This window comes from Poecilia reticulata, linkage group LG13 (assembly GCF_000633615.1).
Source record: "Poecilia reticulata strain Guanapo linkage group LG13, Guppy_female_1.0+MT, whole genome shotgun sequence".
NCBI classification, from domain to species: Eukaryota; Metazoa; Chordata; class Actinopteri; order Cyprinodontiformes; family Poeciliidae; genus Poecilia; species Poecilia reticulata.
The window spans coordinates 15338392-15361044 of NC_024343.1; the positions used below are offsets into that span (position 1 = coordinate 15338392).

Sequence of the window (22653 nt, forward strand, 5' to 3'; positions counted from 1 at the left end):
TTTTTGTGCATATAATTTAGTTTAGCCATCACATAAAACTGAACGAATGAATTAAATGAAATGAACAAATCTCAAAAGGGTTTAAGTAGAGTAATATTCACCTCAGGACAAATAGTTTATTAATCCCTAGAGGGGAATTTCACATTTTAGTACAGCCTGTCAAAATAACAAAAATCAAACAAACACATTGGACGTGGGTAGACAGGTGCCGGAGGCTGCAGCTCTGCTTTTTCTATTTGGATCCAAAAGGTCCTGACTGTGAGTTTTTCTGGAAGGACAATAACAAATAAAATCAAATTACATTTTATTAATAGGCATCTCTTTGCCACTCATTTCTTCAATTTTTTTCACCTTCTGTAAAGTCTTTCATCCCGATGCTAGTGACGTCCAAGAAACAAACGGCCTCGATTGCAACAAGACGTTTCATCTCAGAGCGATTATTTGCCAAATCCATTTTTATGGATCAGGTTTTAGCTCATCTCAGCTAGCAGAGAATCTGAGGAGCCAAACTTTCCTCTGACTCCCAGAGGCGTTGACGTCCTCTCTTCAGACACACAGCTGGGCACACCTGCTGCTTCCCCTCCCCACGCTCAAACACAAACAAAACACACAAAGAGAACATATGTCCGCCTCGCTCTGCCACTAGTTAGCTACATGTTGCCTTTTGTTGTCCCACGGTGGCTGAATTTGAGCAGATTCTTTGTTGTTGCTCATTGTGATTATTAATGACTCCGTCTTCAGTTTGTCTTTCAAAGTAAACATTTCTCTGTTCTGGAGGACCAAAACCGACATAATAGGAAATAAAAGAATAAATATATAAATAAAAGAATACATATATATTCGACATATATAAATAAAAGAATAAATATATAAATAAAAGAATGTATATCGGACATAATAAGAAATAAAAGAATACATTTATAAATAAAAGATTAAATATATATCCGACATATAGAAATAAAAGAATAAATATATAAATATCTATTTTTCTTGACGGAAACTCATGTGTAAGGAAAAGGAAAAACTAAATTTATATATTTATGCTTTTATTTCTTGTCAAAATATATATTTATTATTTTATTTATATATTTATTCTTTTATTTCTTATTATGTCGGATATATATTTATTCTTTTATTTATATATTTCTTCTTTTATTTCTTATTATGTCGGTTTTGGTCCTCCATACTTTTTTTGGTAACGTTCAAAATCTGACTAAGAACCATCTGGATTTCATTCAGGTTCTACGTGACATCAATATAATTTTTGACTTATTGACAATTTCCATTATGTGGGTTTTGTGTTTAGGTACAGAACAACACTGACAGGGTGTTCTGCAACAAGAATGAGGAGGCGAATCTGGCATAATTTGGTGTTTCACTGGACCAGCTAGTCGCTAATTTGGAAAATTGTGCCTTTAAGAAGGAAACTATGCAATTTTGGCCAACATAAACACAATCAAATGTGCAGTAATTTGTGCAAGGAAATCATCCAGACATACAGTAATTATTCCAAAAATTCACAGTGACTGTGTATACATCGTACAAAGGATTGTGACAGTGAAGGAATGGCAGTGTTGTAATGGGAAGAACAATCTTTCAATCATAACCTGAAGGTTTAAACCAGCTGACAAAACACTGAACCCCACAACGTCCTAATTAGTCTCCGATTTGCTTTTACTTTTATAATCTGAATTAGAGGCCTTCACTGGTATACTCTGTAATTTAGTTTTAAACTGATATTTTTGTCTGAGTTTGAAAGAAAAATGTCCCTCTAGATGAGAACTTTGAAGTATCATTTTATGGTAGGCAATGAAAAATGCTAAGGAAATGAGAGTCTCTTGCTTGATAACCTTTTGTTTAAAAAATGACATAGTTAGCATGAAGATTTCAAACAATATTTGTATTCGTAGTAGTTTTCAAGAGATTTTTGTGCTAAATCTTTTAGCCCACTTTGAAATTTGGTATCAATCTGTGTGCTGCCTTTTGTAAATTAAGCTTTGTAAACCGCACTAGAGCTCCCCCTCGTGGCTATTTTTGTACGTTGTTTGGTGACGCTAAAACAACAAAATCGAGATCCAAGATGGTGGAACGTAACGTAACGCCAAAGAGTTTGTGAAATTAAGCTAATTATTACCGTGTTTCAGACAAGATTTGTTTGTAAGTATTGGTTAATGGTGAAAATAATAATTGTCTCTTTGTTTTGTGTAATGGTGGTGTGAATAATTTGTACGTTTAAGTCATTTATGAATTTATTTATTTAAATTTTAGCTCGCAGTAAGAATGGCTAATTTGCGATGCTCGTTTGCTAATACTAAGCCTTGTATGTTACATTTTACGATGGCCAAAGTGAAGGCAGTGGCCACTGTTCAATAAACAAGTAAAAAGAAAGAGAAGTTTGGTCATTGGAGCCTCGTTGTCTTGCTGTTAAAAAATTGGAAACTTAGGGCGCGGCAGCACAATATGCTTTAGAAAATAGCCTTTAATCACCTGCTTCACATGTATATTTTTTACTTTATCATCTTTAATTTTTAAAAAGCACTGTGGTGGTGCTTTGTTTTTAAGCTCTAACTTTTTGCAACAACAAATATTTCCAAGCAGTCAAATTATTATTTTTTTCAACGGAGGGGAAGCTTTTTTATCAGTAAATCATAGTTGCAGGCTCTAACAGAAACTTCTAGGGTTTCTTTATCAGTAACAGAACAATAAAAAAAAAACCATTCATATACATAATATTATCAATTCAAACTTAGATAAAGTTAAAATGAAATAAAGAAATAAAGTTAAGATGAAATAAGGTTGAAAATGAAATTTTCTATTACAGTACTTAAACATGTTTTACCGGCTACGGAAACCTCCTATGTTAATGTGGTGTCAATGTTACATCCACAAAGCATGTGAAAAGTGATCATAGATATCACTTTTTTTTCCTAACATTTTCAAAGTAATTAGAAACCACAGAGTTTCTGAAATCTTTACACGTGAATATCACTGAGGATGCTATTCAAGAAGAAAAAAAAGTTCATATTCAAAATATTAGGGAATGTGGATATGATCCAAGCCTCCATGTGCAACCTGCCACATAATTTCTTTAAAAAATAACTTTATTATTTGACTATAATCCTTTTTTGCAGCATGGGAGGAAAGCGGGGACCACAGGATGAAAGACTGGGTTGCAGCTGCCATGTTCAGGTTTCCTTTCTCTGAAAATATTTTCTACACTCTGAAACAGTCTCGCTGAAAATCAGAGCTGATTACGGGCCTGGTTGTGTCGCTCATTTATAATGCGTTCCTACTGCAGGAACTGCTGGTTGGATGAAGCTGTGATTTGTGTCATGTCTGTTCCCTGTCACTTTGTTTTGCTAATTGTTCATGATGATAACAGTCTGCTGGGGTGCAGTGAGCAGCAAGGCTAGTGTAATGAATGTAATTGTCCTCTGTGGGATTGCTTGCTCACAGAGTCTTGGTTCGCAGCTGCAAAAACAAACCAAAGTAGCCGTAATCTGTTGGATGATCCCCGAAATAAATGATAAATCAACAGCTGAGGAGGTCAGTAAAGTCACTGTGATTATGTAAGAGCTGGAAAGGAGGATCAGGTCACCAACTTTGAAGCAAAGATCAGAGAAATCATTTCTTATTTTAATCACTCCAACTTATTTTGACTCAGTTTGATCAAGCAAAAACATAAAGGTTGCAAAGTGTGTTGTTTTTCATTTTTATTTTGTAACCCTTGTCTTTTTATTGGCACTTTGTCTTTTTTATTGTTGTTAAACCAATTGCCCATTTGGGATACAAATAAATCTGAATTGAATTGAATTTAAGTGGGACATTAAGCTACTTCTTTAAATGTTCTGCATGGGTTGGAGTTTAAAACCATTTGTTGAGTTCATGAACGTGCCAAAGCAAAACAGCTCATAACATAAATATTTAGTATAAATTAAAGATGCTCCTATCAGAGTTTTGTGGCCAAATTTGGTAAAACTGAGTGGCTGATAGATGCTGAACAACAACATGAGCTAATTCGTAATGTCAGTCCATCGATGTTATAATTTCATATGCAAAACTTTAATTAAGGTCTTATACAACACAAAACATAAAAACATTTTACTAAGTAACATCTCCACAACTACAATCCCAGTGTGTATGCTCTAAAAAATGTAGGTCCTTATCTTAACTCTAACATTTTATAACATTTCCAAACGGCTGCCTTTGTTGTATTTTATTTAGCCTTCCTGTTATCTGCTGAAAACCTTGCTTTCTCTTACATCCACAGCATATAAACTGTGGACATGTCACTTTTAAATTACGTTTTATTTCTGTGCTTCCTTCAATCGTCTTTTTTTAGTTGAAATAATTAATTCTGAGTCTTTTTCCTGGAATACCAACATCTACCGCAAAGAACTTTCACTAATTCCCATCATCACCTCTGTTGCTCTTTCTAGCTTCTGGTCAACCTTTTCCAGGAAAAAGGAGGAAGAATAGTGATTGCTGGATATCTATTAACCATGAGTGGAGCTCTTATGTTAGCTTAGGGAAATAAAGTAGCTTCACAAACCACAGAAAAATGAAGAAACATGAACAGTTTGGGACTTTTTGACTCACTCTTGAGTTGGGTTTTGTGTGAGAGCTCATCCTCACCCACCGCCTTGACTTACTCACCCTCATTTGCACATCATCTCATCGGTTCTCGCAGATGTTGTACAGAGACCAAGAGGAAATTTCTTTACTGGGTTTCATGATTGCCTGTGCGTATGTAAATATAAGACAATTATGTACCAGTCATTTTTTTTCTCGTTTTGCTTTGGAAAGGCTCCAGAAGGCTTTTTCGCCACTTTGGGTCAAAGGTGGCTTAATGGCTTTCAGACGAGCCATCTGCTCCTCCTCGTCAGTCACAGTGACTCCAATGTCAGAATGATGGCTTTATGGGGCAATGTGGCTGTAAGTGATAATTAACAGCCGGGGCGTCGGAAGGGTTGTACAAGAATGTTGAAATCAACCCTGTTAAAACTGTCAGACAGGATGTGAGACGTGTGATATATCGAACATGTGTGTATTGAAAATGTGTGCGTGTGTGAAGATTTATTAACTTCGGTGTCATTGCAAAACTAAACTCTTATCTTAATTTGTAAGAATATAAGATAATTTATTCCTAACCCAACCCAGGACTTTTGAATCCAACTATTTTGTTGCTGTAACAGTTTTCAGTGTTGCTGTTGCTTTATATGGTGGCTTGTTTTTTTGTTTTTATTGCTGTCTGCTTCATTCCTTAACATAAAAAATATTAGCATGTGTAAAACGTGAAACGCCTGTATTTTTTACTTTATATTGCCACATTTTGTTAATAAAAGCAGAGCTTTTGAAAACAAAACTGCTTCTCGATGGTTGGCCTTCTGAAGCTGAAGGGAGAGTTGGCTTTTTAAATTTGTACGAGTTTAGTTTTAAAGTGATCCTGCAACGCTGAAGTACCAGATCTGTTTACTGGAACAGTTAAATCTGCTTTCAATCTACATTAAAACTCAAGTAGAGTCTGATAGAAAGGCGGAGAGGACTACTCTTCCAGTGTTTTGTAATGATCTCTAAGACTGTGAATCCACATTTAAGGCAGTAATTTTTCCTCCATCTCCGGCTGGTGGGAAAGTTCCTGATCTTTCTGTTAATTCATGTGCTTCTCCTCCTTTTGGGGTCAGCATCTCACAGACTCTCTCAGTTGCTGTTTGAAGTGTTGCCATTGTGTAAAATCCCCCTCCTAGCTGGGTTGAAGGGCATCGCCGCTTTCAGCTGGTCCTTCTTGTTCTCTAACGTGATCGAGATCAGACGTCAGCGGTTTGCTTGTTTACCAGGGTAGTTATGGCTAATAATTACAGCCGCTGGGATGTGGAGTCATTAATAATCTCAGCATGAAGGGAGAAAATAAGAGGGTCTGAGAGGAGAGGAGGTGATGCAGGAACATCAGTGTGGGTGGGCTGCTGTTACTTAGATATGAGTCTGAAGGTCTCTGGGTTAGTTTTATCAAAAGGTGTGAGTATCACTGCGGTCTCTGGGTGTTTTATTAACCGATGCGCCTCGGAGCAGAGGCTAAGAGTGCGCAGCTTTATGTAAACATCATCAGACCCAGCAGAAAGACGGGTGTTCAAAGTAATGTAAGTAGTTTTCACTGATTAGACAGAAACACTCTTCTGCTTTCTTCTTTCTAGCTGCTGAAAGACTAAAACACATTTTTTCACCAACAACGTCGCAGTGCGTAAATCATGAACACAAAGAACTGAAATTAGAAAGTCAAGAGCTGGTTTCAGGCAAATCTGAGTCTGATACTGTTTGACCGTTTTTGCTTCAAAAGATGATTTCTAACAAATCCTAAGAAAAAAGTCTAGCATGAATATCACATGTTGGCAAACCTCTGAGTTTTTTGTATTTCATCTCATTTTCCCACCAGTCATGTTTACAAAACATGGATATAAAAATGAAGGATGCATGTATATCAAGCATGTGTATTAATCTGAAACAAAATGTTGGTATGATGTTTATCTTGGAGAGAGCGTCAAAAGCCGCTTAACTCTGAATTTGCATGCTCCAACAGTGCTTTGATTGTGATCAGCTCATTTGAAGATTGCTTATCGGTTGTCATCTAATTGACTGCGAATGTGCAGAGCTATTTCCTTCAAGTTGTATTTCATTAATGTCTAAATGAAAAGCAGCGGCGCTTTTAGCTGCTCGAGTGATAAGAAAACTGTGTTGAGCAGACAGTTAATGGGCTGATCAGTACCAGAACTGAGTTCCTGAACACAGAAGCTGCTGCCAATGTTTACGTGATGTGATTTACTAAATTAGGTTTAGTAAAATCTCTTTGCAGGTATAACAGAGTACTGTGAGATGTCATCTGCAGTTTCAGATGATCAAACTAATATTAATATCTGGTAAGATGAGCTACTATAAACAAAAATGATGATTTTATTTGATAAAGGGAAAAACTAATTGCTCCCCAAACCGGTTCGTCCCACATCAACGTTTGTTAAAAACTGGATACGAGTCATTTTGGTCCATTTTTCTTTTCTGACAAGCGTAAGGTGACAAGCTACTTTGTGCTTCCATCAATTAATTTATTGTGCATTTCTTAAGCAGCAGAAATGGTCAGCTATAGTTTTGCACTTTTGGAGTAATTTGTTTTACCACTGTTCCGTGTTTTCTTCCACTTTAATTAAGGCTCTCACTTTGGTTCAGTGCTTCTTAGACATATGTGTCAGTGAGCTTCTCAACTATCTTTGAATCATTTTAGATCTGGGCATAATCTGGTGGCTTTTGGGATCTTTTAGCCCGCTTCGTCTGATTGGTGTGTTTCAACGATTTCTTGATTCGGCAGTGATAGACATGGAATAAAGTAAAAGATGCTTCCTGTGAGGCTCATTTGTCAGATTAAAAGTAGTAGGTATTAAACACTTTATTAAGTCCACATTTTTGTAGCACTGCAGTTCTGATGTAATTTTCAAATTTGTGTTTTCAATAGTTGTTAGCAGAAAATGATCACAGTTAATAAAAATAGAGATTTCAGAGGACCAGTCTTTGTGTAATCTGTCTATATAATGTGTTTGATTTGGTAAATTGAGATACTGAAATAAATTAACTTTTTATTTAATAATCTAATCTAACAAATGCGACTGTATATTGGATCATTTATCCAGGTAGGATAAATAAAATTGATAAATTCTAGTATGAAAACTGCCTTATGTTTGCCTAGGTTATCAGTCTTTATAATGATCAAAGTAAGTGTGGCAAAAATAGAAGAAATTTATAAGTGGGTAAACACCTTTCCACAGCATTAAATACGTATTTAAGTTTTGTACATTTCTGTGAGTTTTCTATTGTCTCATCACAACACAAAGAAATACCAAAGACAGCAAACGTCTGATCCTCGCTCTCATTTGGGAGCTGCAAAGTCAAGATTAGAAACCCGTCTGGATCCCCGACTCTTCTCCAGTCAGGTCAAAACACTGTTAATAATTCATGCCTCTCCTCAAAACAATGCTGTGATGGACAAAACGTTCCTCTCTCTCTAATGGAGGTTGCTGAAGATTCAGTTTTGAGCCAGAGTCACTGACTCCTTAGACCAACTTTGAGGCAACAAAAACGGATAAGTTATGCACCGGTGCTGTCAAAATTACTCACTCAGCAGTCTTGTTTTTAATAAGTCGATTAGAGTAAATGTTTGGGTTGGCATTTTAAATGTTCTATCAGTCGTTGGTATGATTAGCACATACCAACGACTGATAGAACATTGTTTTTATAAAGACGTGACTTTATAAAAACAATCATCACCGTGTGAATATTTTAGATAAGGTTGACTCTCTGAAACAAACAAAATGTTCCTGAACAAAGTTCAGAAGAAACAACAAATTAAAAAGATGATTGTTGTACTCTGTCTAGCCTTCATATTATCTACAAATAGTCCAGTGCTCTCTTGATCTTCCACCACCTCCATAATAAGTTCCTCCCATTTTTTGTGTTTCCTGTGTCTTCACTTTATACACCTATCTCATTCTGAAACTCTTCCCTCATTAACAGTCTCTGGATTTGACGCTGTCAGCTTGAGCTGGCAGTTGTTAGCATGGTGCGTTCACTGATTGGAAAGAGGTGGGATTTACAAGATTTTCTAATTGGCTTCTTTTGGGTAAGGATCAAACAGGACAGGTTTTACAGACGGTGTGTCTCTTCTGGGAACAAAATAGCATTAAAAACTCAATGTAAGTGTGTCCATGTCGTATGGAAAAAATTAAGAAACCTCTGCAAAATTATCCCTGCTCTCATTTTACTCTATAGGTAAATAGGTAAATGTTTGAGTAAAATGAACATTGTTCTTTTATTCTATGAACTACTGACTACATACTAAAGAAAAAAAAACAACAAAAAAAAAACAATTAGTATTTATCTGCAGAATATGAGAAATGGTCAAAATAACAAAAACGATGCAGTGCTGTGCTTTCAGACATCAAACAATTCAAAGAAAACAAGTTCATATTAATTTAGAAACAACAAACTAATGTTTTAACTCAGGAGTTCAGAAATCATTATTTGGTGGAACAAACATGTTTTCAGTGCAGTGGTCTCTTCATTTTTTCCAGATCTGTATGTTTGTATTTCTTGTTTTACGACATAAATCTTTCCACCATTGTTTTCCCTTACTAAATGTAAGCAACGTTTGCCGAATGCTGCATCTAATATTTAGCTTTCTGTAGCTTTGATTGAAGGTTGTCAGTAATTCTGCAGCCTCAACACACAGTGGATAAATAATCATGCAGATGGATGATGGGTGGAAATGAACTCATGCTTTTTGTTTATCCTCTTGTCACACACCAGCTGGAAACTTTACAATGTAGATGACACGAGCAACTTGCACCATTACTGCTCACAATGCTGATAGTCTTGGTTTGGTCTGCCACTTAGATAAGTTCATAAACACCTGCAGAGAGAAGAAACGAAAGGCAGCAGAACAATTACTTATTATAAACGAGAAAAAAACAGCTGTGAGTCATTGTTGCACCTTCTTCCAAAAAAGGCAAAGAGCTTCTGCCGAGGACCTCATCCTGTGCGTGAACGGCCAGAGAGCTCTCAGTGTGTGGCTGCTCGCGTCTGCGCTTGTGTGTAATCTATCTTTAGCCCCAATATGCCAGCAGCAAGCGGCGCACATCTCATAGTTTAGAAGCCATGTCATGAGACTCCTCTCGCTCCCCGCCTGAATTTCTGTATCGTCACAATCTGAGTAGCAGAAAAATATTGTCCCTGCCGGCCTTTCCCATACAGCGTGTGTTGTTTTATTGCTGCCTGCTCAGAGTGGCTGACATGGAGACCGAATGGTGGACTGGAACGTGGGAAAGAGGATGGAGGGGGAGTTTGTACCATCATGGGGGCAGGCATGAGGAAATGGCCCACTGAGATCCACTCTGACACGCACACACGCACACACACACACACACACACACACACACACAGAAAGGGAAGTAGGTGTAGGTTTGTGAGGCGGAATGTAATTCCCCATAGTTTTTTTTAATATTATGGGAGCCGTAGAGTAATACATGGGAAAATGACCGCATCCTACATGAAGTCATAAATTAAACTCACTTTTAATCTCTGTGTAAATGTCTGTGGAGGAGAGTGTATCAAAATATCTGGGAGTGGAAACTCTGAGTAAGGGGCACCAAGTAGAGCTGTAGATTGACTATCAAAGAGCAGAGAACAGAATGAACTTCCTCTGGACTGTATGAACTGCTGACAGGAGACCAAAGGCCTTCTTATCAAGGAGGAATTAGGCTCAGCTCGCAGAAAGCCGTGCCACTTTTATATTTAGCAGATCTAGTTTTAAAAGCTACGTTTGACGAGTTGAAATATTCTTTGATATGATTGTAAGATGAGGCCTTTTCCACTAAATGCATGTGCATTTCATTCAATATTGCAACAATCTGAGGGTAAAATTCCCCTTTGCAAGGTCTTTCTTTTAATTTGTTCTATTTTTCATTCCTATTTTCCATTTTTGTAATTCCTGTCTAGTTTCTAGTTGAAATATTTTATTACACTTGAAATAAGGCTAAACTAATTTACCAGTTTTGTTTTAAGCACACCATTTCTTAAAATTGATGAAAAAGTACTTGTTCTATTGGCAGATTATTTCACTTACAGCAAAAACCCAGTGTCACAAGTGAAATAATCTGCCAACGGAACCAGTACTTTTTCAGCAGTACTAAGGAATGTTACTTGTAAGTTAGTTTTGTCTAATTTCAAGTGCAATAAGACATTTGCCTTAGAAACTAGACCAAAACTACTTGATAATATTTAACATTTTTACATTGTAGTTCCACTAATCTGTGAACCTGTTTACTGGCAATGGAAATTAAGTGATTCTGATTCTTTGTGTATTCTTTAATTTGCTCTTGCTTGATGCAAAAGCAGCATAACCCTTCAGTTAAAGACTGAGTGGTATTTTATAAATGATGTTTTGTATCACATATCTCGTTTGGAGAAAGAAAAGTGAAAAAGATGCTTTCATTCTTTGCATTTCAAATATATTTCCTGAAGGAGGCATAAAAAATGAGACAAACTTGGATTATCAGACCTCAGGATTGTCGGGAAACGCTGTGAAGCCGGGGTCTTTAACGCTTTATTTAGTGGCAGCTGTTAGGAGCAGGTGGAACAGGGTTTATATTTACTACTTCAATTTAAACCTCCTGTACTGACAACGCTGTTGCCAGGAGTGAGTCTCATCTGGAGCCTTCTTTGTGCGGCCTGTGAGTCAGCAGAGATACTTTTGAGGACGGAGCTCTGGGAACCGAGCGATGACCTTTACAACAGGTGGTCTGCTGAAACCACATGCACCATCACATCATCAGGAGAAACTGGAGAGCAGTGCGACTCCCTCCTCCTCCATCTCCTCCTCTCTGTTGTGTGGTCTGCTCCTCTGATCCTCTCCTCTCTATTTACATTCCTAGTCTCCACTATCGTTCCCACATTCTGAGGAGTCCGTTAACCGTTTTTATTTTATTTTTTTAGTTTGTTTCATGAAGGCACGCCGGGTGGATGCTGCCGGCATTTGGCTCCGGATCCCAGGAGGATCCATGAGTGTTGTGAGTGTTGTTAGGGAAAGTGTCTGACACATGACTGTGACAAGATCACCTTGTTTTCCCCTGAGGCATTGTGGGAATGTGCAGCTTGGTTGCCACAGCTGCCGCCGTCCGTCTCTTTGCCTCTGCACACGGCAATGAAAACATCACCTGAACCCAGCGGATGCTGATGCACAGTTGGAGTCTCTCACGGTGCAAAATGGTTCAGTAAATGATAGTGTCGAGATCTGCATCCATCAGATTACACACCATATCAAATTGTTTTAGTATTAGTGATACGCTTTGGTGCATTTCTCACAGCAGAATTGAAATTCTCAAATCTTCGAATCATTGTGTCAGTCGCGCACATCATGTAAGAGGTTATGTGCAGTTTTCTACTTTTTCCTACATTTTCATTGGCGTGTCGTGGATCTTTGTTCAGTCGTCTCAACCTCCACAACATTTAAGAACGAAAGTCCTAACATGCAAAAATGCTTAAACAAGAACATCTCTGTTAAAACACGAGTCTAAGAGTTTCTTTAAATATCTTTGTAGATGGAAACGTAGCTGACAGGGAACATGCCTAGCTTCATTTACTGCACTTTAAAAAAAGCTTATTGGTCCCATCAGATGATCAAGAGTCACATTTTTGCTTCTGTCTTAATGAACAAATCTCCCAGAGCCTCATAATCCACCCTTGTAGAGACTATAGAGTATTGTGGTGTTATTAATGGTAAGGAGAAACATAAAACAAATACCGAATGCAGACGGTGTTGCTTTAAGACCAACACTCCACAAGAGAAGACAAATTACTGCTTTTACTTGAGGCAACAAGAACAAAGTTCTTTTCTTAAGAACTTTGTTCTTGTTGGCCACAACGTTTCATTCTTCACAAGAGCCAGTGTGCTGAGGTCCCAGGAAGTTCTCATAAGTGTCTCCGATTGAACTACGCCCTCCTCCTATTTATCAGACGTCAAGTGATAAAAAAATATTCTGCCCAGAATATGTGTCAAGAACAGACTGTCCAGAACCAGGGTGGCAAGAACAGAACAAAGTCATTTAGCGTTTGGAGCCCTGAGCGAGAACTCGTCTCTGTTGTTGTGGTTTCTGAATTAACCTTTACAAAGACATGGTGACAAATTAACTATTTGATGTTCCCACTTTGAATCAAGAGTTCCTACTTGGAGCCTGCAGTCAAGGAGTTGAGAAACATTCTGGCTTTTTTATTACTTCTTCTACCAACTGCGCACTGTGAATGCAGACAAATCAGTGATATGATAAAACAGATATTTCAGGGTGTGAGAAGAAGGCGTGTATATTTTGGTTATCTGCTTGCAGTTGTAAAGCTCGGTAATTCAGAGAGTAAGAAAATAATGAAGTAAAAATACGAGCATGACCTTAAAACTCTCACTATGTTGTGAGTCATGGCTGATTGTGGTTTTGTTTTTTTCTTCCCTTTAGAAAATACAAAAGAGAATCTGACTTCTTGGTAAACTTTACCTCTCTCAGGATGTAGATAGACTGCAGCTTGGCGTTACACGGCACACACAGCTGTGCAGAAAACATTACATTACAAGATATATTGTAATATGTATAAAAGATCAAGTTTTATTTGCTGATATTGAATAGCTGTGCTGTTGAAAAATGTAAGCGGAAACTTTCTTTTAATTATTTCTTTGGGTATGTCTGGATGCACATCCGGTTTCCATGCCCTATTTTTGCTTTGTGGTGTTGGTATTTACTGCTCAGCATAGTAAAAAAAAAAAAAAAATTCCTTGAAGCATTTTAAAAGCTTACTCTGAATGCATAAATGAAATCAAGAATCCATGGAGCTTCATTTCATGACAAAATTCCTGCAGCTCTGTGGAGAGCGTGCCAAAGAGACGGCAGCCGGACATAAAAGGTGTCATTTCAAAAATGGCCACACATTAAGTATATTTATTGATATCTGCTTTAGAAAAATCAGTCATTCTTTCATTTCAGTGACCTATTCATGGCGTTTCAGACTGTAGACTGCTGAGGGCGATTCATGGAGCAGTGAGAGGCGTCTCAGCTCTAAATCTCGTGTGAGACATGCGTGTGTATGTGTGTGTGTGTGTGCGTGTGTTGAAAGGCCTAAGGGTGTGTATCGCTGCACGGATGTGATTGATGAACATGTGACAAGGACCTCAGTGTTTGTGTCTTCAAGAGTTTCTCGTTGCATTCTTCTGCCCTGTTTAGAAGTGGGTGGGACGGCTGGTCGGCTGCATCTCTAGTTTCTTAAAGTAAAGCTAAAACGAGACATATCAGATTATAAAATAATCTTCCTTTTGCCTAGAAATTAGTGTAAATTTACAGGTGGATAGAGAGAACAACTCAAATGTTTAAGGCATCCCTATTTTTTTCAAAACTTTCTTTCAAGAAGAAAGACGTTCTGTTATTTATTTATTGTTTTTCTAAATCAGGATTCCCACACAGCATGGAAAAGATTATTCAAATATTTTCCGGGACGGGACGATGCCACAATGACGGCAGTGTCACGGTTTGGTTTCTTCTAATCCGATTTATGCCCAGACACAGTTTTGCCCTGCATGTTATTTTGTCTGTTACTTTATATTCCGACATCAAAACTTCCTTCATGTTTTTGAAGATTTTGTGTTTAATTAAAAGAGAAATGTTCATGTATTTAACTTAAATTGCTGGAATCAGACTTTTTAAAACTTTCCCAGAACTTTTCATTTGACATTAATTACATTTTTCTTTCATTTTCAGTTCAGCTTTTGTGTCTGGGCATGAAAGGTGAGAGTGCGGTGAATGTGGAAATCATAAAAGTAAAAGAGGCCAGGTGGAAGTCAAAACAGGTGTCAAGCGGATAAAAAGTGTCTAAAAAACGTACATCTCTAATAAAAAAAGAGGAATCCGGTGTCATCCTATTCATTTTAGCCTTGTTAGTCAGTCTTCTTCGCTCTTTCCAATCCTCTCAAGTGACTTTTATTTACATCCATGTAAACCACAACCCGACGGAGCCACTGGTTTCCCATGCTCCCTTTCTCTGGTGTCCCGCAGTCCGGCTGCTGTTTCTGCTGCCAGTCGGGTCAGCGTGCTGTAAGTTTGCTCTGTCGTGTAACCAAACAAGCCTGAGAGGCTGTTGTTACTGTCAGACGTGACTGGGGTGAAAAACATGCCACGCCACGCTGTTGCTTTGCCAAATTAGTGTATGAGAGCGTTCGTTCTGCTTTCAAACATAGAAACCATGACACCAAACACAAAGATTTGATCTGTAACTCGATGTAATGCACAGCTCATTATTTTTAAGATGATTATAATCATGATCCCATGTGCTGCCCGGCTTCGTGTTTGTGCTCCAGCTGCACAGTCACTTGACAAGTAAATGAGCGGATAATGGAAATTAAATCTCGGTTCATGACCCATTACTCCCATGCACATAAAAAACCCTTGAACACAACATTTATTACGGTAGAGCTTCAGCTTTGTTTTTTGTAAAAAAAAAAAAAAAGAGAATTTATTTCATGAAAAAGGGTTTTCAGCAGGGAAATACTTGCTATGTAAATATTAATGTAGCTCCATAGAAAAACTAACCTTGTGTCAGGCGAGACTGATTACATAAAGACGCCGCAATGCAAACAGACCAGCATGCTCCCTCTTTGGTGTAAACGCTCATGCCTGCTCCCTGCAGAACAGGGAGAAGAAAGTCTGCTTTTCATTCACTGAACGTTTTTTTGTTTGGAAACTCGTGAATGAGACGCAGCAGACCTGGAAGTTTGTCATGTGCTCTCCTGTAATAACGTGTTTATGGCCTGAACCTGGTCGGATCACTTAATGTTTTTTGCACTTTCCAAACATTCAAGCTTTAAATCTGTAAAACATTTACCTTTTGTTTGAGCTGAAAAGCGTTTTTTAACATTTTATTGACGCTGTTGCTGAAAATGTTACTTGACTGATAGACCGGGAATATTTATTTTTATGTGGCTGATCGCTACGACCTCTTTCACACAAAGGGTAAAACACATATTGTGCTCAGAAGTACTGTATGTTGAGATACAAAGTATTTATCATTGTTTTTGTCCCAGCAGCTATTTTTGGTTAAATGTTATTCCCCCGCTGCCTGAAGAACCGTTACAAATCTGAAATGAATCCGCTTGTGCTGTGGTGATGCTTCAGAGGACAAAGAAGTGAGCAGAACACCTAACCTAACCAATAGAAAACCTGAACATCTAGGTTTTCTAATGCAATCAGTGCTGAACATAAACTCTATAAATCAGGCACAAGATAGCCGTCAAGACCAGCCGCAGTCTGTTAGACTTTTTAAATTACGTTACTGCCGGTAAAATATTGTATCCACTTACCTTGCTGTCTGTAACCTCCCCCCCACCCCAGAAAGTAAGAAGTTTACTATCATTTGGGTTTATTATAAGGGTTAATGCTTAACTACTATTTAACTATTTAACTATCTATCCCTAAAGCTGAGGCCGGGGAAATAATTGATGTTTTAAACTGAAATTAGGACAGAGAGAGGGATTCATTCATACCGTTCTGGTCGTTTCATCCTGTTGCAACTCGGGAAACAAGCTGAGGTCCAAGGAAGTAGTGAGTCTGATAAAAATCGGGAAAAAATAGTAGACTGGATTAATATTAAGATTTGGAACAATTAATAACAATCCCAAAAAATAGTGAAAATGGGATGAATGGTGAATCGAGAGAAATTTCTACGCAAGAAACATAATAATAATCCAAACAAGTAGTGAGTTAAATATGATGATGATAACAATCTGGGGGGGAAAAGAAAGGTTAATCGGAGAAAGTAGTAAAATTAGATAAATTTTATAAAAATACTATGGGAAAAAATTGTAAGTGGAAGGGGGAAATTGTTTATTAATATTGTTGTTTTGTAAGTATTCAATAAAAAGACCTTTAAAAATGTAATGTTATCAGAGTGATACCATACTTCAAAATTTAGAGACTCCGCCTTTTCAGGAACAAGGATTGTTCTTCTTTTGATACTCTAAATCCTGCTGTGGTTCTGGCACAATCTCTGCTGACCTGAAGCTCCTGCAGGGAAACAAAAACTTTCATTTTTCTTCAGCATTCGATTAATTGGGACTGTTTTAGTGGAACCTGAGCTCCTTTCCCGCTCTTTGGTCCTTAAAAGCACATTATTCCTGGACGCCATCAATCATGTCACTGACCTTTCCCCTGCATGAGGCGATGTGGCTGCGTACTGCAACCTCTACTTTAGCTTTTTCCATTCTAGCCATTTTCTGTCGTCTGTAATTACTTGCTCTAGTGTGAAACGGTTGAAAGACACAACAGGAATATGATATGACAGAGGCTGCATGTTCTGGGTTTGACATCCCTCCTTATTGTAATTAAATCTTGGTAGTGTTCAAACATTTGTTCATTTCAGCCTCTCTAGTGGCAGGAAACAATAACACAAACTTGCCTGTCAAACATATTTAATAAAATCAAAGGAATCCAAAAAGTAGGATCTTAAAGAGGTTTTTTTTTTTTTGTTGTTGTTGCTGCAATTACTCAGCCTTCATGGGGAGCTGAGCCCTCAGCGCTTTCTAAATCAATTAGAGCTCTGGACAGTAATCTGCTGCGAATGGCAGCTAATGTGCCGAAGGTGAGCGTCCTCTTCTCTCTCTCACTGATAGCCATCTGTGGTCTGGGCTCAGCGCCAGAGCGGAGCGGAGCGAACGGCAGGTTGATGGCCGACTGTTACTGAAACCATCACAGGGACAAAGTCCAAACAGATCCCATCCTTTGAGCTGCACACGCCTCATCTCATCAGTCTGCCTGTCAGAGAGATGATGACTGCTGCTGCGTCTGGAAAACACTCAGGCGACATTCTTGTTTTTTATTACAGTCGTAGACGAAGGTTTTGGCAGCTTCAGTTCACTAAGTATTTACATTATTATGCAGACTTATTTAGAAAATGTAACTTTATAACAAACCAATATTAGTGTTTCCTCTTGTCATAAGGACATAAAAACCTGTGACAGAATGAGCTCAGTTCACCCTGTTAAAGAGTGACTGCTATAAAAGAGGGGCTGAAGTCATTGTATTCTTCTGAGCACCCGTCATCAAAATGGCCTCACATGTGCAAGGAGAATGTTAATTTTGCACGTCTCGATTTTACATTGTTCTTTTGAAGCAACTTAATGGATCACCAATCCCACGTCAAAACGTCCACTATGCGTTCAGATCAATGCCTGCTGTAGGCTGGGATGCAAGATCAAAGATGAAAACTTAAGTTTTAGGGAATTTCTGAAGTTGCCGAGTAAAAAATGGCTTGCCGTCACAACCACAACCAGAACCAGAATTTTTCTTCTTCTCCTCTTAATTGTCTCCCATGTTTATTAAAATAAAACTCTTGGGGTTAAAAGCTACACCTGAGTGAGTTTCTGTACACTGACAGGACTGATATAAAGGTAGGAAATATGTGATAAAATAAATTTAATAATAGCCTCCTGACCAATTGTAACATGTAAAGGAGAACATGTTAAAATGACGGATTAGGAAAAGGTCCAAACAGGTCTGCCTAACTTCAGGATTGTCTCATCCTGAGAGATGTGAAACAGAATCGTATCTCCACCATTGCAGAACTTCAACACTGGCAGCAGGTAGATGTGAGCGCATTTACAAGCAGATTGAGGCCGTATCCTTTGTAAAATATCTTTGATGATAATCCCAGAAAATAGTTAAACTGGGATGAATGGTGTATCTAGAGAAATTACTAAGTAAATGACTTCAGTCCAAGAAGAACATCAGACAGAGGATTCATTCCTCTAATGAATCCTCCCTCCTTATAATTCGGGGCCTCCTCCCATCGAGAGGAAAAATAAATGCTGCAGTGGAGAAAATGTTGCATCATAAGAGAACTTCTACTCCTGGAGGTGGAGCGCCGTGCCACAAGGCAAAAGCGATTTAAAAGATACCAACATAGCTTTGTTATTTAAAACGATTGTGATCAACAGGAATAGACCAGTATCTCTTTGTGTGAGGCTCCAATGAAGAATGCTTTAGGAACAGTATTTGAAAAGTAATGCAATTGTGTTTAGTATAAAATAAAAACATAAAACAAATAAATCAGACTGAATATTTCTTCTCCACGCAGGAGGTGGAGGAAAAGCTTCGCTATCTGTGACAGAAACTGATTATGCCAAGACCAGACAAGTTCTGTTAGAAATGACTTCCTCTTGGGATTATCTTATCTTCTGCAAGAAGTGTGCTCACATGCCTCTCCCTTAAGACAAAACTAATTTTGTAGAGTTTACTTTTTTTTTTCTTTCATTAACTTGTAGGAAGATATTAGGGTTTTGCAGAATCCCTCTGACCTCTTGATTTTCTTCTAAACCTATTATTCATATCTTGCATCCTTTTCTCCCTCAGCCCATTACTGCCAGATGCAACATTCGCTTGTTTCCAACCTCTTTAAACCATTTTCCGTGACGTCCATGTTTTCAGCGAACACAAAACTATTTTGGAAAACTTTTCACAAACATTTAGATAAAAATATAAATAAATTAAAAAAAGCAAGAGGTTTTCCTGTCAAATCTAAGTTTTAACTTTTATACTAAAATTGTGAAATGCCTTCATGTTCTATAGGGAGTTACTTCATTATTGTTTTTGGACCATGCCTTTGCCTTTAAAAGATGACATGGTCTTCCTGCAGGGAAAATGTTGATTTAGTTTATTTATTTATTTATTTATTTTTTACATTTAAATCTAATACTGGGCATTACTGATAAAGTAAAGGATGGCCAGTCTCCAAATGAATTTATTCAGGAGACACTAAACTGACTAAACTGATACATAGTTGGACGGGGGCCTCTTATGAAGGGTGTTCTGTGAAATTTGAACCGGATCTTTTGTGTCGGCCAAACCATCTGTTGCAGGAATCTGAGGATAAATAGGAAAATTAACCGACTTTCTGATGGAGTGTCTACCCCGTAAACAATAAGCTTCCCACAAATGAGCGCCTAATTTTAACCAGCACCTTCTGACCACAAACTGAATGACTGACAGGTTAAGCAACGTCATTAAAGTTGCTCATTATCGCTGTGTGTGAGTGTGTGTGTGTGTGTGTGTGTGTGTGTGTGCGTGTGTGTGTGTGTGTTAATAGCTGCGTTTGCATTACGAATGTGTGCAATATATTTGGCTGATGTAAAAGAAACAAAAAAAAAACAAACACAAATTTGCAGTTTCCATTAAGCAAATTTATTTTTGTAATTTCAATTACAAAAATTTCATGGTTAACTAAACCGCAACTTATGAGCACAAGAGATGGAGAAAGAGAGAGAAACATTATTTTCATAAACTTTTCCATCTACATCTTATGTCAGCATCTAGCATGTTAGTTTTCAAATTCTTTGAGGAAGATCATAGAAAAACGTTACTGTAGTTGACTGTTTTTAACATCTCCTTCCCTGTTTAAAGGGATCTGCCTAAATAAACAGCTCTGATGCTGCTGTGGAAAATAAATTTCCATTTTAGGGCAACAGACGTCAGAGGAATATGAGGATCCACACCTGTGCCTTCTATTTCCAATGTTCCCTACTCAAACGCATCAATAAGACTTAAAAATCTGTGCAAAGCCGAAATCCAGCAACCTATTTCATGTCAGGAGACTTCTGCTAGACATGCTGAAAGTGATGCTCTCTCTCTCGCGTTCTTGCAACCTGAACGATGCATCTCGACATACGTTTTTAAAATCACCTCTGGCTCAGAAAACAGCCATCTTTCACTTCATCCAGTACCAACTACCACACAGAAAAGTGTTGTTGCACTCATTGTGCATCCACTGGTCGGATAAAAGGTTGGACTTCTATTTTTTAACAGGTCGATTTCCAACTATTGATCATGAGAGAAATACGGCAGACATATGATGAAAATAGAGTAGTTTTGCCTCCACATTCAATAAGAGTCCAGTCAAAGTAAATAATTACGTTTGTTGTTAACGGAGGAGGCTGCTGATAAAAAAGAGGACGCTCAGCTCTTTCTCTGTCGCACTGATTAAGACTATTAATCAATGTGTGCTAATAGCTGCGGTAGCTCAGACATGAACGCTGGACAAATTTCAAAATGAAATGTGACGTCGCTGTCAGAGTTTTTAAAGATCAGGATTTTTCTTGTAGGTGCTGCAGTTCCTCCTAGGTGGTGGGGGGGTTTGGGGTCTGGCAAATTGGTCAAGAGCGCTGCTCTTCCATCGTTAATGGCCAGGAAATGTCTATGTCGTAGAAACTAATTGGATTTTCTTACCAGGAAAGCATCTATACGGCTCCATTAGCCAGGAGTAAACAGCGACATGCAGCTGAGTGAGAGACAGGTGGGCTAATGCAGAAAGAGGCAGGAATCCATGCTGGCTTGTTTTTGTAGCAGAAATTAGAGGATTGGCTCACATGCAAAATAAATGTGCTTTATATTTTCACGCATTTACAAAAAAAAAAACATACAATATTATGGAAAAAATCTTTAAAGATCAACATACACGCATTTTCTTTCAGTGAGGAATATGTGGCTTCTGTTTTCTTTTTACCTTTAAAAGCATTTGAAATGGATTGTTCTCTACATTTAAAGAAATAATTAATTTTAACTAACTAAAATAGCACATGGTTAGCACATGGTTAACAAACGTCAGCCAGAAAGGCAGCAAAAGCTTACAACCAAGTTCTGGCTGTGAAGTGGCGTTTTCCCACAGAGCTCTGTTCAACTTGCAGCAACAATTTATAGCAACAAACCTCTTAAGGTCACTGGGCTTCTTCTCTGCCCTGAACTCCTTTGCATCAACTCAAACAATGTGGCTCCAAGTGTAACTGAGGGTCCCCACAGACTAAAAGGACAGTCAATTCAGGGGAAACTAATGGGGGGGGAAACCTTGGTTCCTCACAGACAGATCATGAAGGAACAGTGGTGCTACTATGCAGCCTGTAAATCAGGCCTTTCTTCCTGTGTGAGGGTGCCATGTTGGAATGCGGTGCATTTATGTGCACATGGGTGGGCTTCTCATTCCTATCATAGCATCCCTCTCTTCTTCTTTTGCCCATCAGGACGTTCCTCCTTTTTACTGATTTACATTTCTTACTTGAGTTTGTACAAAAAATATTAAATAAAGATGATGATGATGATGATGATAATCCTGGCCAGTCTTAACACTTTTGTTCACAGAACTGAACAATTTGTTCAACACCCTCACATATCTGAAGTAAAAAGCTGTTTTAAATAGTCTCATTATTATGTAAACTTTATCCTATGTATTGCAAATAATTCAAACAACTAGAACCTTTTCACATTTGGTGACATTACAACAAAGCAGATTTATTTTTATTGGGATTTAGCAAAACTGAACTTTGTGGCTTTCATGTTAAAACATTGCGTTTGGCAGAGAGCTAGCCCTGTGCATCCACCCTGAACACAACAACCCCACTGTGAAGCACGGAGGTGGCATCATGTAATGATGTTAGGAGACTTTTGATCAGCGGGGTTCAGGGAGTTTATGAGATGAGTGGGGGAGAGCTGAATGCAGGGCATTCCTGGAAGAAAAGTCATTAAAAGCTGTAAAAGTTTGGGGTAGAAGTTTGCAGCAAGTCAAAAATAAACACAAGAAACAGAATGCTTTAGATCAAAGAACTTATGTGTTAGATTGGACCAGTCAAAGCCCAGACCTGAATTTATGTGAGAATCTGTAGCAATAGATACAGGCAAATACTCTAAATGCAATCTGAGTGAGCTTGATTTTTTAGTTTTGCAAAGTAGAATTTTTAAAAACCACACCTGAAAATACATTCAACTGCAAATACATCAAAAGATTGTTTTCCAAAGTATTTATGAAAGAGAGTCGAATGCAGCACATGCCTCATCTTCAGTGGTGGAGAAAGTACTCAAAAAATGTACTTAAGTAAAAGTACAAATACACAGACAAAAATGTACTCAAGTAAAAGTAAAACTACCACATTAGCATTTGTACTTAAGTAAAAGTAAAAAAGTACTGGCTTTTAAAAATACTTAAATATTAAAAGTAAAAGTGCTTGCTGAATGGATTACCTAATTGCTAATATCATTAAGTGTACCGATC

The 22653-nt window shown here is 37.9% G+C and overlaps 1 protein-coding gene and 2 long non-coding RNA genes across 9 annotated transcripts in view; 1 reads left to right on the forward strand and 2 right to left on the reverse strand.

The window, feature by feature from the left end:
• Window positions 1–22653, forward strand: part of mcamb (melanoma cell adhesion molecule b) — a 43500-nt gene that overhangs the window by 5385 nt on the left and 15462 nt on the right. The window lies entirely within an intron of this gene.
• Window positions 147–22653, reverse strand: part of LOC103474571 (uncharacterized) — a 42419-nt gene continuing 19912 nt past the window's right edge. For 2 of the 5 annotated variants that reach the window (XR_535202.2, XR_535201.2), the window contains exons 3-5: window positions 16525–16628; window positions 16109–16172; window positions 9293–9448 (exon numbers count right to left, since the gene is read on the reverse strand). This is a non-coding gene — a long non-coding RNA (uncharacterized LOC103474571). Of the gene's footprint in view, window positions 269–9292; window positions 9449–15158; window positions 15250–16108; window positions 16173–16524; window positions 16629–16765; window positions 16860–22653 lie in introns of those variants that run through there. The other 3 variants (XR_001777228.1, XR_001777226.1, XR_001777227.1) reach the window with 3 other exon arrangements.
• LOC103474569 (uncharacterized) overlaps window positions 21876–22653 on the reverse strand; it is a 14665-nt gene continuing 13887 nt past the window's right edge. The window contains exon 2 of the long non-coding RNA XR_535200.1: window positions 21876–22111. This is a non-coding gene — a long non-coding RNA (uncharacterized LOC103474569). The remainder of the gene's footprint in view (window positions 22112–22653) is intronic.